The following is an 18055-nucleotide window of genomic DNA, read 5'->3' on the forward strand; positions in this document are numbered from 1 at the left end:
TGTGTTGAGTAGGAGCTCTGCCAGCTCTCATTCCATGCAGTTTAGTTCAGCTGCACAAAATTAATTGAACTCGTGTTTTCTTAAACTTGCAGGCCTCTTGAATGGTTTTCTTCAGGGCTTTTGTTTCTTAAGATCTTTACATTTTATTGCACACTTGGGGCCTCAGCTAGAATTCTTTCCGAGATTTTCTCCTTCCTGTTTTTTAATTTACATGAGGTGATAATAACAATAACAGGGAATCCACTTTAGTCCGAGGTTTGACCTCCTGTTAAGAGGAGAAAACTATACAAATGATCTTCAAATCTGTTATTTAAAACTTTTTTTTTTTTTTTTTTTTTTTGCGGTATGCGGGCCTCTCACTGCTGTGGCCTCTCCCGTTGCGGAGCACAGGCTCCGGACGCGCAGGCTCAGCGGCCATGACTCAGGCTCAGCGGCCATAGCTCAGCAGCCCAGCCATTTCGCGGCATGTGGGATCTTCCCGGACCGGGGCGCGAACCTGTGTCTTCTGCATCGGCAGGCAGACGCTCAACCACTGCGCCACCAGGGAAGCCCTGAAACATTTTTGGTTACAAAACCCCACATTTTGGGACCTTTTTAGGTACCTTTTGCATTCAGGCATTATTTGGGGGGATTTTGTTTCCAAAGCAATTTTAAAAACTCAGAGTGCTTATAAAAAAATAATTTTGAGGCATAGTAAAATCAAATTATGGTTTGGCTTCTCCCTAGCAGTTTGATCTTGGGCCAATGGCTTATCCTTTCTGAAACTCTTACATTCTCTGTAAGATGTGGAGGTAATACCTACTTCACTGGGCTTCTGTGAGAAACCACTGAGATAACGCATGTGATATATTGCAGGGTGCTTTGAAATTTTCCCATAAATGGTAGATATTAGTCCAAAACAAACAAACAAAAAACAGTCTCAGGCAGGGGTGAGGGATTGGGTTTCCCTGAAAGGGACTGCTGTGTACCCTGGAAACAAGGATTTAATCACCTGGGGTCCTGGCCCCTACTAAACTTAATTTTGCTAATGAAAATTTCAGAGCAGAGTGTCCATCCACCAAGAAAAAAAAAATCCTGATTGCTTTAATGTGGTGATACAGTCACACAGAGGAGAAGTCCATCTGGGCTATAACAAAGATGAGGCCTTGCACAGTCTCTGTCCACCACCATCTCTGCCCTTAATCTGGGGTCAGCCACAGCTCCATCTCCTCCTGCACTTCTGACCCACCATGCCTTTATTCTGAACCACCCCAGCCATAAAGCCAACGTCAGAGGAGCCCAGAGGAGGAGAGTGCCACAGATCCTTCTCCGCTTGGGCCCCCACCCAGCCACACTCGGGGGGGTGTGATGCCAGACTCTGTGCTGTTGACCAGGCCTATTGCAGTACAGCCATGGAAGCAGTCTCTGACCAAGGAGCCGAGGAAGGTTACTCAAGGGCATACTAGAAATTTCAAGCTGTGAAAACTATTGTACACACCATATGTCCTGGCTAAGAAGGCACAGATTAGCAGCCTAAAAATTAATTCATGGTTGACAAGTAGGAGCCAAGACCCAAGGGGATTCTGTACACAGCATCCTGCCTCCCTATTGGCAGAGCAAGATCTCCCTTTCCCCAGGAGGGTGCCATCCCAACTTCTCTGCCTGCATCAGGGACCTGTGTGCTCCCTGCCGGTGGCCCTGTTGCTAGGCAAGCTGGCTGAACCCTGAGTCCAGCAAGCCTAGATTCTTTAACTTTCCCTTTGTGGCTCCAGTACAGCCCCACAGGGCTACCAACCTGCTGCCCACTCTTGGGTAAGCTGCAAACACAGGCTCTCTTTGATTTATGATTTGTACAAAAGGAAAGGTAGAAGTTAGAGTCCAGAGGGTAGAGCCAAGAACTGTCATTCACAAGACTTCAGCCATAATCAAGGAACTGGCAACACATGCCTAGATGCATTTCGTATTAGCTATAATCAGTGACTCCTGTGTGCCTCCCATTTTTCTCCCCTTTGAGGGGTGTCTGCAATGGTTATAGGTGGTTATAATATGCCTGTCCCAACATTGTATGTCAAATTTGTTTGGGGCAGAAAGCTTGTGTCTTTTGTTCACAGATCTTCAGGTCAAGAACTGTACTCAAGCAGCTATACTCAAGGAAATACACCTGAGGCTCATTATCCACAGCTAGACCTGATTTAGATGATGCGATCCTTCATTTTGAGCAGATAAAGGAGTGAAATTTGAGGGGACCTGGGGAAGAAGTTAATATGTTTTGCAATTAAGAGGCACATGCGTCATTGAAGGTCAGAGGGTAGATGCTGGTAGCCAGACTCCAAGAGGGCTCTCAGTGGTCTTCATGTGCTTATGTGGTCCCCTCCCACATGAGACCAGGGCTGACTTCTGTGACCATTAGCATATGGCCAAAGTGATATTGTGTGACTCCTTATGGCTAAGTCATTGCCATTTCTACCTTGGTCTCCTAGATTTCTTGCTCTGGGGGAAACCCCCCACCATCTTGAAAGGACACTCAGGAAGCCCTGTCAAAAGGTCCGTGTGGAGAGGAACCCATCTCCTTGCACCAACTTGCCAGCCATGTGATTGAGCCACCTTGGAAGCACAGCCTCCAGCCCTGGGCAAGTCGTCCCATCCCACATGCTTTCAAGACTTCCAGCTGAGGCCCCAGCCATCAGGGATCAGAGACTAGCCAGTCCACTATGCCCTGTCTCAAGTCCTGATCCACAGAAGTCATGAGATGGTAAATAATTGCTGTTTTAAGTTATTAAGCTTGGGGATGGTTTGTTATGATGCACTGGATAACTAATACAGGAACCCAAGCATTTCTCACTCCCAGTGCATCCTGAGATAGCCAGTTGGTCCATGTCACTGTGATTGAAGCCACAACTGTGTACAGTCCAGCTGTTCTCCCAGGAAATCATCCTCCACTGGCTCTTTTGCTTACGATGTGGAAATTGAAAACCTAAAAGCCTAAGATGTTGAACTCACAATATAAAAGGGGGACACAGGAGGCAAAGATACGCACATCGGATGCTTGCACTTGCAAAATAAAACCACAAGGCAAATTTGAAGAAGGCAGAGTTCCACTATGCCCAGCTCAGCACTGATATGTTGCCTGGTATTCAGGGATAGGTGGGTGCCAGCCAAGACCAGAGCACCCAGTCTGAGAACAGCTGCATCCACTTCCCAGCCAGCCTGCCACACACGCCCTGGGAGCCCTGAGCTGCCCCCTGCTTCAGCACGGTGAGGACTTTCTTTGTGAGTTTGATGCCCACCTGTCCTTTCTCTTTTCTTGGGACTGCTCAAACTAGATATTCAGCTGGGCTTTTGAAAATCCCCTTTCCTCTTCATTGCCTCCCCCAAACTCACACACCCAAAAGCTAATGAACCTGCGCGATCCCAGGTGAGGCCTGTAGGAACCCTCAGACACTGGCAATTGGGCAAAAACAAGAGTTGTATAGCTGCTCAGAAGTAAAATCTTTTACATCTCAGAAAGTTACAGTTATTTCCTTGCCTGGGATAGATCTGGAAGGGACTGATCTAAGGTTCCTGTTGCAGAAACCTGTCGTTGGAAACTCTCAGAACCTAATAGACTCTGGGAAAACACCACAGATGACCTGCATTCCCAGGGACCTTTGAGCTCGGAGCTGGATGTCTGTGGTGAGGAGGAAGGAAAAGCCAAGGGCATGGGGTGACTGAGGAGGAATGGAAGCCCTGCAGCCAGCTGTGGGCTTCTGATTGTGGCTGTAAGAGGGAAGACCAGGCAGGGCACAGGCAAAGTCTAGATGCAAAGCCCTGGGGCTGAGTCAAGATGCTTCCTTAACTTCAAAGTCAGGATTTCACATAGTACCAGACCCTTAGAGAAATGTTCCTTTGTAACTGATGCCTAATGTACTTCTGGATCCTGTGATCAAACCTAGAGCTAGAACTGCCCAGATCACACAGCAGAGGCTGTAGTTGAAAGAGGCTCAGCGGACAAGTGCTGCAGGTATATTGCTGAATGTCACAGTTCCTCTGGTTCTGTGCTGTCCACAGCAAAGCCAAGCCCAGACAGGCTGGGTTTTGTGTATCATTTCATTTCTAGAGGACTTGAAGGCAAGAGAATTTCTAGAATCTGGGATTGGGCAACACTTCTGGAGTATGGGAAGGCTGGATGTTTAGGGGTGGATATCCAGAGAGGGGAAACTCTGGGGAAGAAGGGCAGGAACATGGGCTTCACGTCTGCAAGCGCTGATGTCTGCTTCCTTTGCTTTGGAAAGAAGCAGATGAACATCTTTGCTCGGGTCAGTGATGTCAGCCCAGCCTAGGGTTCAGGTCCAGCCTTCAGAGAGCCTGTAAATTAAGGGTGGGGACAGGATTTGACCCAAAAGTATCCGTTACGACCAGTCAGAATGCCCCATTGCCCTGCTTATCTACCAACTCCACTGTCCCTCAGGCTACACAGGATTAATGACAGGGAAGAACACCGTGTGACAATGGAGGCAGAGACTGGAGGAATGCAGCCACCAGCCAAGGAATGTCAAGGGTTGCCAGCAGCCACCAGAAGCTAGGAGAGAGACATGGAACATAGCCTCCCTCAGAGCCTCCAGAAGGAACCAACCCTGCTGACACTTTGAGTTTAGACTTCTGGCCTCCTGAACTGTGAGAGAATAAATTTCTGTTGTTTTCAGCCACCCAATTTGTGGTAATTTGTTAACCGCAAACAAATACAAGAGAAACTAATACAAGCCCTGTGAAACTAATACAAGAGGAGTAAAAACATATGCTCACAAAAAGATCCGAACACAGGGGCTTCCCTGGTGGCGCAGTGGTTGAGAGTCTGCCTGCCGATGCAGGGGACACGCGTTCGAGCCCTGGTCTGGGAAGATCCCACATGTCGTGGTACAACTGGTCCCGTGAGCCGCAACTACTGAGCCTGTGTGTCTGGAGCCTGTGCTCCGCAACAAGACAGGCCGCGACAGTGAGAGGCCTGCGCACCGTGATGAAGAGTGGCCCCCGCTTGCTGCAACTTGAGAAAGCCCTTGCACACATTCGAAGATCCAACACAGCCAAAAATAAATAAATAAATTTAAAAAAACAAGCAAGCAAACAAACAAAAGTGAAGACTCCCCAGCATCAGGGTGACCAGCAAGTACTATTTTGAAGGGAGTAGTGGATATTAAGACAGATTTCCATCTTTCAGGGAGCGGTTTCTAAAAGTCTGGTGACATTGACATCTTTGCTGAGAGCCTGCTATATGCCAGGCACTGTACTTGATGTAGGGAATATGAAGATTATCAATAAAACAAAGTGCCCGTCTCAGGGAGTGAGACAGACCCGTGCACATATCATTATAATCAGGGCCAGTGGAAATACCCGGATTTTCCTCAAACCCAGATATGTGCTTATTTGTTTAGAGGAGAGAGGGACTGAGCTGGTCAGGGAAAAGGGCAGAGAAGAACAGCTTTCAGACCTAAAATCCCTGCAGACAACTGAACCCACCCTCCACAGAAGGCAGTTTCGACATCATGTTTCCCTGAAGCTCCCTTGGGAGTCCTACCTTTGTCCCCCAACTGTCCCCACAAGGCACTTATCCAAGAATTTCTTCCAGGCACGTATGGTTGTCTCCATAAGAGAAATCCAGATAAAAACGATATTCTCCATCTTTGTACATTTCTGGTTAATTTTAACCCTCCTAATGGACTAACTCCCTGGGAAAATGTTTGACTACAATATCCCTTAATCCAGCTTTTACTGTAATACAAAGAGGTACATGAAATTAGAGGGTTATGAACATTGAGACATATTGGTAGGGCCCTTAGAGTTGGGATTAAATTATCTCACATGAGAAGTACTTCACGAGTTGTTTTACAGAGCATAGGGGGCATTTTTGATGGAGAGGGCAACCTGCTTCCCTCATTCAGGTGACAGGTGAGATGCATTTCAAAGCCTGGTGTCCAGGCATTTGAGATTGGGAAGGTGAAGATTTCCAGTAGCCAGGTGACTCAATGTGGATTATCAGGATTTAAGTGACACCAGTAAAGCTGATCTCCAATGTCCAGCTAGTAAATATCAGCGAGTTTTGCTGCCCAACATCCATTCATCCCTTTTCTGGAATCTACTATAGCAATTTTTCTCTGGAGAATTGCTGTCTCCCTAACTCCTTGTCTAATGTACTTCAGATGACACTGCTTTTTGCTCCAGGTGGCTCTAGCCTGACCAATCAGAGCACTGCATTTTCCTGGCCAGAGATTTGTTTCAAGGATGGATCCAATCAAAGCCCACAATATATAGTGAGACTTTGTGGAAACCACTGAGAGAGCTTTTCCACGGAGTTGATCCTGGAACCGCTGGTACGCACCTTGTTTGCACAGAAGAAGCCTGAGAATGAAGCCAGTGTGAGACAAGCAATGGAGAGAGAACAGAACATACACCATACCTGAATTAAGCCCTACTGCTTTTAAAAATTGCAAAAAAAAAAGTTTATAATACATCTTCTTTAAGCAGTTTTAGTTGGGTTTTTTGATACTTGCAATAGAAAAAGTCCTGACCTGTACACTAGGTGATAGAGAATTGGTTTCCTTGGCCCACGCGCCATGAGTAGAGCAGACTTAGTAGGCTTCCAAAGTACAGGTGACCCAGTAGAACTTAGTCTCCAAGGTCCACACTAGTGAGTTCCAAACCTTATTGATGACCAACAGACACAACAAAAATATCAGTGGAGCTCCTTACCAAGAAATTCTTGATCACTCTATCTGGTGAAATGGAGGATAGGCAGAAATGGATATTTTTCAAAAGCACCCGTATCATTTATCTATTGCAGCACCCCAAAACTTAATGGCTTAAAATAACAATACCTATTTGCTCACAGTTCTCAAGGGGCTGCTGACTTGGTTCTTCTCTTAGATTTGCTTGGGATCCTCATGTGGCTGCTGTCATGTGGCAACTCATCTCCTGTCTCAAGTGCTAGCAGTTGATGTTGGCTGAGGATTCTCCACCAATCTAGCTGCAACTTGTCCATATGGTGGCAGCAGATAAGAGAGAGAGAGAGAGAGAGAGAGAGAGAAACTGTAAGGTCTCTGAGGCCTAAACTCATGAGCACACAAGACCAATTCCATCCCATTCTATTGGTCAAAGCAAGTCACATGGCTAGCCAAAGTCAGGAACTGGGAAACTAATCTCCACCACCTAATAGGAGAAGCTGCAAAGAATATGTGGCCGTGTCTAATCTACCATAGTACCCAAGCTTCTTAAGCTTTAATGTACCAAATACCACAAACTTAATGGAGTAAAACAACACAGATTTAATATCTTACAATTCTGGAAGTCAGAAGTCCTAAAATCAATTTGTTGGCAGAGCTGTGTTCTTTCTGGAGGCGCTAGGGGAGAATCTGTTTCCTTACTTTTTTCAGCTTCTAGAAGCCACCTTCATTCCTTGTTTTGCAGCCCCCTCCTCAAGCTTTAAGACCAAAACCAAGCATCAGATCTCCCCACCTCCCCGACTTCTGCTTCCATTGTCACATCTTCTTCTCTGACCCTCCTGCCTCCCTCTTCCATTTTATAAAGACGCTTATGGTTACACTGGGCCCATCCTGATAATTTAAGATAATCTCCCGAATTTAAGATCCTTAATCACACTGCAAAGTCCCTTTCGCCATTTAAGGTGACATACTGACAGGTTCTGGAGATTAGGACACGGACATCTTTGGAGGATGATTATTCTGTTACCACATTTGGGAATCTTAGATCAAGGGAAACTGTCACATAATTCAAAGGATCCAGTGATCTAGTCTGGGTTACCCTGACAGGCTCTGCATGCTCAGGCAGCGTACAGGCAGTCAAAGGACTGGGCTCCATTTTTTTTTTTTAATATTTATTTGTTTATTTAGCTGCACCAGGTCTTAGTTGTGACGCGTGGGATCTTCGTTGACGCATGCAGGATCTTCATTGTGGTGTGCAGGATCTTTTAGTTGCAGCATGTGGGATCTAGTTCCCTGAACAGGGATTGAACCCAGGCCCCCTGCATTGGGAGCATGGAGTCTTAACCACTGGACCACCAGGGAAGCCCCAGGACTGGGCTTTAGATTCAAGCAGACCAAGGTTTGAATTCCAGTTCACCACTGTCAACTGAAAAAAAGTACACAACGTGAGAGTGGTGATTAAGTTTTATTTGGGGCAAAATGAAGACTATATCCCAAGAGACAGCCTCTGAGATAACTCTGAGGAACTGCTCTGAAGAAGTAAGAGGGGAGGTCAGTATATATGTGATTTTGGTGAAGGAGGATACGTGCAATCAAGCACACATTTTGGTAGAGGGTTGCTGTTAGTCACAAGGAACAAATGTCTCCACTAATGATTTTAGTATTTTTCTACATACGAGAAGATGCAAGAAATGGGGCTCATGAAATCTTACCCTAAAAATATCTTTCTGAAGGCCTGTTCTGCCAGTTTTTCCCAGAGCACAGAATGCCTCATCCCTGATCTCTTCCCCGAACTCCTTTCAGGGTGTGTTGAAGGTCAGCCACTGCAGTGGCCAGTGACTTCATTCTTGTGGTGCCAGATGGCAAGTGACAATTTTTAGTTGGCAGTGCCTGATCACGGTCATAAATTCGACCATGGTTTGGGAGGCACTTCGTGACCATTTTGTCCCAGAGTGCTAAGACATTCCTGCGCCAGGTGAGGAATTTTTCGATAGGCAACTCAATGTGCTGTTACTGGACTAGGCCCTATTAAGAGTAGCCAAAGTCTCTGGACCACAAGACAGTCTCACTAGTCTGTTATGGTACAGGAAATGATTCCCTCTTGTTGCCTTTTCCCATATCTAGAGTTACACTATTATGGTCATTGATCTGATATAGAACTATGTATCTGGTCAAATGTTCCAAGTTCACCTAGTCATCATTTTATCAAAGTCTCAGTCACACATTTGATAATGCAAAAAACAACAATTTTAGGGCTTCCCTGGTGGCACAGTGGTTAAGAATCTGCCTGCCAATGCAGGGGACATGGGTTCGAGCCCTGGTCTGGGAAGATCCCCCATGCCACGGAGCAACTAAGCCTGTGCACCACGACGACTGAGCCTGCGCTCTAGAGCCCGCTAGCCACAACTACTGAGCCCATGTGCCACAGCTTCTAAAGCCTGTGCACCTCAACAAGAGAAGCCACCGCAATGAGAAGCCTGTGCACCGCAACGAAGAGTAGCCCCCACTCGCCGCAACTGGAGAAAGCCTGCGAGCAGTGACAAAGACCCAACACAGCCAAAAATAAATAAATTAAATAAATAAATTTATTACAGAAAAGAGTTTGTAAAACAGGCAAAATACAAATGATATAGCTAGTAGTATTAGTAAGGTTATAAATAAGAATTTAAGCTTAGAACTTCTATTAGGTGCAGCCCAGTATATCCCCAGGTCATCTGACTTAGCCTGTTCTATACCAGTTCTTATCTTTAAAGGAAATTATATATTGGTATTGTTTATAAGGCGCCCGACCCAATTTCCTACTGTTATTAGCTGGTTATCCTTCGTATGATTTAATATACTAAAGGAGCCTTTAAGCTTGAGCATAGCCTGGTGTTAGCCACATAGATACATACCAGAACTGTGTGAGGTTTCCTTGTCATAAACAGGAGGTTATGGTTTTTGACTGAGATTCTGCTTGGTGTTCTGACTGAGCTTGAGTGACCCTAAAAGAAAATTCATATTTATGGTCAGAGTCGGAGCAGGTATTATTAATTGGCCAGGTGAGGGATATCACCTAGTAATATCAATAGTGGCCTAAAGAGAACTATAATTTCTTTCTTCTAGAATAAATTTCCTAAGGGCTATCCAATTAGAGCCTTGGAGTGGAGAGATCCACCAAAGTAATCCAGAAGAACTGGATATAGGTAAATAGCCATAAAGCCAACAATTGGATTAACTTTAAATGCAGTATAAGATGGTGAAATACATTCGGTTCATAAGCAAAGTTGTGAGCAATTATCAAAGTAATTGGTAGACAGGCCTGGTCCAGCATCTTGGGTCAGATGTCTATTTCAGATGTCGTCTTCTCATCCTAGTCTGAAAGTTTCTCCTCTGTTTGAGTCTTGTTTTAAGGTGATTTTAAGGTCAGCAATCCTCTCTCTAGGCCAGTCCAGTACAGGGACACTTTTGGAAACATTAATCCAAGAGTCAATTCCTTTCAGTTTCGCTGTGCATGAGCTAGTTAAGAGTACCTGATAAGGGTCTTTCCATCTAGGTTGAAGATAGTCCTTTAAATGATGTATTTTCCAGTATGCATAATCCCTGGCTACAGGTCATGAGGCATCTGATCTTCATCCAAAGATAGATTACTGAGATAAACTTCAGAAACAACTTAGAGTGTCCTTTTAATAATTCAATTAAACTTTACAATAATATAACATAATAGCAAGGAGCTGAATCGGAAGTGAGGCTTAAGCAGTAAATACAGACCTCAATTAACAAAACTAGAATTTGATATCCACTAAAACATAAATTTTTCTCTCTAAAATTACCCTCATTTTTACCAAATATAGACAAATTAAGATTAATTTGTTTGCATATTAAGTCTAATTTCAATAACCTTGGCCTGATTACTTAGGTAAGTGTAATTGATCATATAGGGTCTTTTATATTGGCCGTGGGGAGCTTTTCATTAGGAGTCTCGGACTGAAGTTTTCTTTAAAAAAGCCCTCTCAGGGACTTCCCTGGTGGTGCAGTGGTACGAAATCTGCCTTCCAATGCAGGGGACACGGCTTTGATCCCTGGTTGGGGAACTAAGATCCCACATGCCACAGGGCAACTGAGCCTGTGCACCACAACTGCTGAGCCTGAGCGCCACAACTAGAGAGATAAAGCCCATGCACCACAACTAGAGAGAAGCCTGCGTGCTGCAACGAAGACCCAGCACAGACAAAAAAAAATGAAGAAAATAAATAAATAAAATAAAGTAAATGAATATTAAAAAAAAAAAGGCCTCAAGGTCAAGGAAAGCAATGCCAAAGGCTTGTCACCGATTTTGCCTTACAGATTTGGGTGAATTACTCCCTTTTCAAGATCCCCACAATATCACCAGCCAGGAGGTTGCCTTCCTTATTTACCTGATAAGGCTACTGGGAACCTATGAGTTTCCAATTTCTGAAGGAATCAGGTAGACAGAATAGATAAATGTTTCAATTCTGTTTACAGAGGTACAACTTACCAAATTGCTGTAAGTCATAACTAGCTTGAGGGAAGGGTCTGCTTATGTCTGGAAAACACAGATGAAAAGCCAGTAATGTTTTAGACAGAAACCATAAAAATTATAACCACATTCATCAGTTCACTCAGTCCTATGTAACTAATCGTTTCTGTTAATAGTTTCATGAAGCCATCCGGTATTCCACTAGAATTTTTAAATTTCTTACCCAGTTCAGCAAAATGATCTAAAAGTTACCAGAAATCTGTACTTGTCCAAAAGTCCTTGCTATGAATCTTCTTGAAGAGGAAGCATTTTTGCAAAGGCATAAGTGTAAGACAATAACTGTCTATGAATGACAAAAGACTTAAGAAGGCACAGTTAAAGACCTGATTACAATGCTATTGACAAAGAAACTTGGTTACTGCTGTGACATTTTAGGATAATAACCAGAATTATGACGGATAAATTTTACCAGGACATACCAGATTTTTAGGAATTTTAGGTAATTTCTAGACTGTGTATATTAATGATATTTACCCATACAATACAACCTAAGAAGATTTATTACTCATTTGACAATAGTTCCCATGTAATTTAACATACCAAATGAACCTAATTAGTTTAATACCTCTCTTTGGGATGTTTCAGGGAGCCCTTTGAAGCTAGCTAGAGGTCAAAGTTAGCTAGAGGTCAAAGGAACATCTTTAGAAATTGATTTGGGAACTTTGTCAAAAAATATCAAAAAGGTTTTAAAACTCTTGGTCAAATAGGATCATAGGTCACTGTGAAACAATGCTTATCCACTTAACCAAAGTGACAAAAAGATTTCAAAGGCAATTACACACAGTTATAACATGTTACCAGTTAAAGGTAAAAGAAACTTTATAATCTGTTATCAAAAGTGGATCAATATTCTAAGAAAACTTTGTCATCTTAACAGAGAGAAAAACCAAATTCAGGTTTTGCACCAGCTTATTTCTAAAATTCATTTACTCAATTAAATGTATTCTACACTTAGGCAATCCTGACCATGCACAGATCTCTTTTCTCAGGATTCCTTTTCCATAAACCTTCTGTAACTTTCTGTATCCATACTAGTTTGTCCCTTATTTTTTTCCATCCATAAACAACCAGCTCTAGAACAAAATTACATTTTTCCCTTAACAAAATGCAATTCCATTCCTCATACCTTCTTTTACTGAAGACACACATCCTACTTTGCTACTATATGCTGAAATGTTTCCTTTATTATTTCTAGTAGCTTTAATTACATATTTAAATTAGAATTCACAACTCTTAAAACCTTACTTTCTAGTGAAGACTAAGAAGTATGCAATTATGAACTGTTGTTTACATTTTCATTCTGTAGATTGGCAAACATAAATACCAGTAATAATTTCTAAAAAACATGTTTTTTTATAGAAAATATCTCAGTGTGGCCCCAGACATGTTTATTAATAGTCCTTAATGCCTTTAGTTTCCCTGTAAAAGGAAGCCATCGTTCAGTACCTAAGGTTTCATTATCTTATTTTATTTGGGAATGACCTAGTCATTCAATAAACTTCCATCACGTAGCTTAATTTAGTACAACTCTAAACTTTAAAGTTGCCAAGTATCTGGAGAGAATTTTTTAAGTAGATATTCCTAAAACAATTTTCCTAAAGAGTTCACCCAAAACCTCTTTTCTCATTTACATTTAATTTAGTAATAAAACATTTCATTATACCAAGTTATTTTTCTTGTGGACAAATTTGCAACAGATATAATAAGATCTTATTTGACTTTTATTAAACCTAGGTACAATAAAAGTATACTTAATGTTGATGACTCTAAGACATGTCTGTATTAATTAAATCTACAGACAAACCTTAATACCAGGTATTAATTTAATGCTGAATATTTCCCAGTTCACATGAACTTGAAATTCATTCTGGATAGTTTCCTTTTTTATTTCTGAGAATTTTTATAAATGCTTAATTTACTTTAAGCCAATTAAGTAGAGCTCATTTACAAATTAATTTTGATAATACCATCCAAAGGTAAAGACATATGTGCCCACATGGACATATGTACAGACACAATCAGAGACCTCATCATTTTATTTTAAAACTTAGTCATGAATCAGGTGTTACAATATAAAACTCACTACTTTGTAACAGTTAGAATAAGTCAAATTTCAAAAGGCCTCTTTCCTCCCTGTTTTTCTCCTCAGTCTCTGGAATTAGAGATGGTCTAGATAACTGTTCCTGAGAGCCCTGGTCTCAAGGCACAGGGAGAGAAAAGCATGTTCTCCTAGAAGGACCTGTTCCCTCAAGGGTCAGAATTCTGAAAAGATGTTTTATTAAGCCAGCTTTCTCTAACAACTGCATACAAAATAAAAGAGCCCATAGTGGCTATTTTCAGGGCAAAGTTTCCCTTTAATTCCAAATAAGTAAGTACTTGTAAATATAAGTTTTGTACATACATAAACCTGGCAGGGGTGTTAGTCAGAGGCTGGCTTTCTGATGCTCCTCATGTCTCTGTTTGAGAGGCTCTATATCCCATTTTAAAGTTGAATTTGTCAGGGGTAAAACTTACTAATGAAATTGTGTGATGGGCCAGTGTGCGGCTTGTGAGCTTAACTCCTCCAGGCATCACCCTAGAGTCGCTTCAGCCCTCTTATGTGGCTCAGTTTCACCCTTCAGTGGTCTAAGACCACTGTGAGTGCTCGGATCACTGAATGGCCAATTCTTATACATGATTCCTGGATGAGCAAGTCTTTTAATTAATGTGTGGATTGCCCTGTGGGACCATTGCACGGTATGAGGACTCTGCCTCCACCACTCCCATACATATCTCAGTTGCCTGAGAAAGCTCTAACTGACCAGGAGGAGTCTTGTCCCTCTTCTTTGGAGCAAAGCTCTCATGTAACATCTTCACTTTTATCCTGACAAATTCTATGAAGGCAGCCAAACTGAGGAAAAGAGTCAGATCAGCTTCTTACCAAACTACCCAGCCCAGACCGCTCAGTGTCTTTAAACTGAGCAAACCCCATTGTTTTTCAGCCAGCCCACCCCCGCACACCCCGGAAAGTTTCAACCGGGGGCCAGGTACCTGTTATACACTGCCAAATAAAACTCAGGATCATCAACCAATACAGGAGATCCAAGAACCAGGAGAGACTCACCCAAATTCGTCTGGACTCTCCAAGGAGGTGGATGGACACAAGAGGTCTCTGATACTATCAATGTTCCAGTTTCTCCCAGAGTTCAGGTAAAGGACAGAAGTCTGCTCTGCGTCCCTTCATGGTCGCCAAAACTGTCGACTGGAAAAATATGCACAACATGAGAGTTGTGAGTTAAGTTTTATTTGGGGCGAATGAGGACTATAGCCCAGAAGACAGCCTCTCAGATAACTCTGATAAACTGCTCTGAAGAGGTAAGGGTGGAAGTCAGTATATATGTGATTTTGGTGAAGAGGGATACATGCAGTCAAGCACACATTTTGGCAGAAGGTTGTTGCTACTCATGAGGAGCAGATGTCTCCATTTATGATTTTAGTGATTCTCTAGATATGAGAAGATGCAAGAAACTGGGCTCATAAAACCTTCTGAAAATATCCAACTATCTGAAGGCCTGTTCTGCCAATGTTTCCCAGAGCACAGAAGGCCTCATTCCTGATCTCTACCCTAAACTCCTTTCAGGGTGTGTTGAAGGTCAGCAACTGCAGTGGCTTGAGACTTCATTTTTGTAGTGCCCGATGGCAAGTGACAATTTTTAGTTGGAACCACACGCCAGCTGGGTGAACTTGGACAAGTTGGTAATCTTTGAGAATGTTTTCTGAATTGTAAAATAGGGATAATACCTATCTCACAGGACTGTTATAAGTTTTAAATGAGAAAATATATGTAAAGCACTTCTGATGGTACCTGGAACATAATAGACTTAATAAACGGTAATTAGGGATTTCCCTAGTGGTCCAGTGGGTAAGACTCTGCGCTCCCAATGCAGGGGGCCGGCTTCTATCCCTGGTCAGGGAACTAGACCCTGCATGCATGCTGCAACTAAAAGTCTGCATGCCGTAACTAAAGATCCCACATGCCTCAACGAAGATCCTGCGTGCCGCAGCTAAGACCCAGTGCGGCCAAAATAAATAAATGAATATATTTTTTAAAAACGGTAATTATATTAGAAAGAGTCCTGGTTAGGTTTTCAAACTTCAGAAACATACTTTCACATGGCCCCTCAGGTCTGTCGCTGGAACTGGTCATGTTGACTTGGGAAGAGTGAGAAGAGGTGACAGATATTTTGGGAAAAGACGAGTCTTTCTGGGGTTAGGGATTAATAAGGACAAACTTCAGGATTTAGGAGACATAGAACCAAGTGTCTACAGTGTTGGAAGAAGCATCGGGACTTTATTTGTTGCTGTTGTTGTTGTTTTCAAGATCCTGAAGCATTAATGGGGCAACTTTCAAAGCTTGGGGAAGAGAGAGAGAGGGAAGAAGTACAGGAAGTGAAACCTTGCAGGACCCTGTGGGGCCCTCCAAGGCATAAATCCTTTCCATGTCCCCTGTTTCTTCTCTGTAGGAAATAGTCTTCATTCAGCCTCCTTGACCTTTCCTGAGTTCCAAAGGGCAGATTCAAACAGTTGCTTATCAGGGAAGGGAGGGATTGCAGAAAGAAAGGAGGAGCAATCAGGAAACAGTAGTGCAGCATGGGGCAGGTTCCTGGTTCCTCTTCAAGGAATATACATAACAATATATGTTTGAGTTCTTCTGCAGTAACTAGGGCCCCCTCCCAGGTGGAGGATGGTAACTTCAGGCTAAGCACTAGATTCTGGGAACACCACCCTCTTACCTCACCACCAACCAATCAGAAGTCTGTACAAGGTAGAAGATAATGAAGACTCTGACCCCCTCCCCAAATGATTCTCCTTTTGAAAACTTTCATGGTCCAGCAGAATCTCTGGAGTTGGTTTTTGGACACAAGTCTGCCTTCTCCCCAGGTTGCCAGCCTCCTGAATAAAGCAACCTTTCCTTTCCAAGCAACACTTGCCTCTCAAGTATGGGTTTTTGAGTGGTGAACAGCTGAACCTGAGTTTGGTAGCAGAAGTCCATGAGGTTCAGAAGAGAGACAGCGTTCTGAAACTTCAGAAAAATGATGTGGTTTTAGTGTTTCAGTGAGTTAAATCTCTGTTTCTGAAAATAGCTATACATGTTTCTGGAGCTCAGGTGAACTTGAGGTCGACATAGCTTGAGGAAAATGGTGAGTTTCATAGGTTCTCTATAAATGATTTTTTTAAAGTGCATTCCAATTTTGTGATTAATATGGTATACTATGCATTATGGCACATCATGCTGCAAAGAATAATTTATAGTTATTGAAAAGAATTTAAACTTAACCCACCAACAGGTGTTTCATCACAAAATTCCAGGTGCATGTGGCCATAGGAATATTTTCTTCATCTTTACATTTGAAACTGTTATAATCACATTCTGAATGTTCTGATGATTTTTGAAGAGGCTGGAATAGTTTCATTTTTCTTGTTTATTTTTTAGGGGTTCCTTATTTTGCAGATATATTAGAACTGGCTTCAACAAGCAAGCAGGTATCTTACAGGATATTTGGCTAATCCACGATAGGTAAATCTGGCTTTAGCTGCACTGAGAGAGACAATGGAAATTTTGAACTACTCTTGAGTGGGGCTAGGGAGCATAAGCAGATAGGGTAGGGGATCCTTGGAGAAAAAGAACCAGGCATGGCTTTCTTGACAGAAGCCATTTTGTTACCTAAGCCTGGCCACAATGCTTGCCCTTGCACAGGTCTCAGTAATTAATGATCTTAAGGGAAGAAAAGAATGCAGAAACATTACCTGTTATTAGGCAAGAGAGGTTCTAAAGAGTCCCAGTTCTCTTTCAATGGCAAAGATTAGCCTGAAGTGCTCAGCTACCAGATCAACTGGAACCTAAGGGATAATGATGTTGATGTTTTATGAACTTCATGACTTCAATCAACTGAAGCTTGAGCTCTGTCAGTCATGAATATGCTTAAAACTTCTCCAGTTTGACAGTTCTGGGAGACACTGTTTTGGGAAAGATCCTCAGGGTTCTCCTTACTTGCTGCAAGTAATAAATCCTTCCTTCTCTCACTCTTTGATGTCATTGCATCTTTTGGCTCAACACCCACCAAGAGGCAAACCCAGTTTCTTGGTAACGGGAAGGGAAGAAAGGGCGTAAATGATGTAGAAGCTGCTCAGGAGCTGGAGCGCACAGGGCAGCAGTTCTGCTGGGGTGTGGGGGCTCCTGCTAGAGCCCTCATTGGGCTTTAATCCAGCCACACTGTTATGAAACAGGGGCTCTTTGAAGAAATTACTTGGGTCACTAAGGTCGGAGACTCATGAAGTGCCAGCATCCTCGTGTAATCCTCCCTCCCGTGACCTTGGGATCAATAGCCTAAAGACAAAGGAGGCCTCTGTGCTTCCTATCTCAGGGGCAGGAAGGGGAGCAAAATGCCTCAAGGTGGCTTACATAGCTATGTCTTAAAGCAGACTTGGAGAGAGCAGTGATTCAGAAGGAGGTAAGAAAACTTGGCGGGGGGGCAAGTCCTATCGAAACGTTTAGTGCAGTAAAGTGGTCTGAGGGGTCCACATAAGTACTAAGAACAATGATTATTTAATACAATTTTGCAACCTTAGAGCTGGAAAGGACCTCAGCAACAATCTAGTCCAAACCTTTCGCTGCCATGGAACTCTTCCTTCAAACAAAATCTTCCATAGGAGTCTAAATACAAACCCACATGAAAGCAGGATTGTTCTGGTTGGGGAAGGGTCGGGGAGGGGCTGGGCGAGGTTAGGAAAAAAAAGCTTATTCATAAGATTAGAAAAAAATTTTAAATCATCATGGAAGAAAATCTTTGAATTTATATTTTTA

The sequence above is a fragment of the Mesoplodon mirus genome, assembly GCF_964341445.2.
Source record: "Mesoplodon mirus genome assembly, contig: HAP1_SCAFFOLD_1041, whole genome shotgun sequence".
NCBI lineage: Eukaryota > Metazoa > Chordata > Mammalia > Artiodactyla > Ziphiidae > Mesoplodon > Mesoplodon mirus.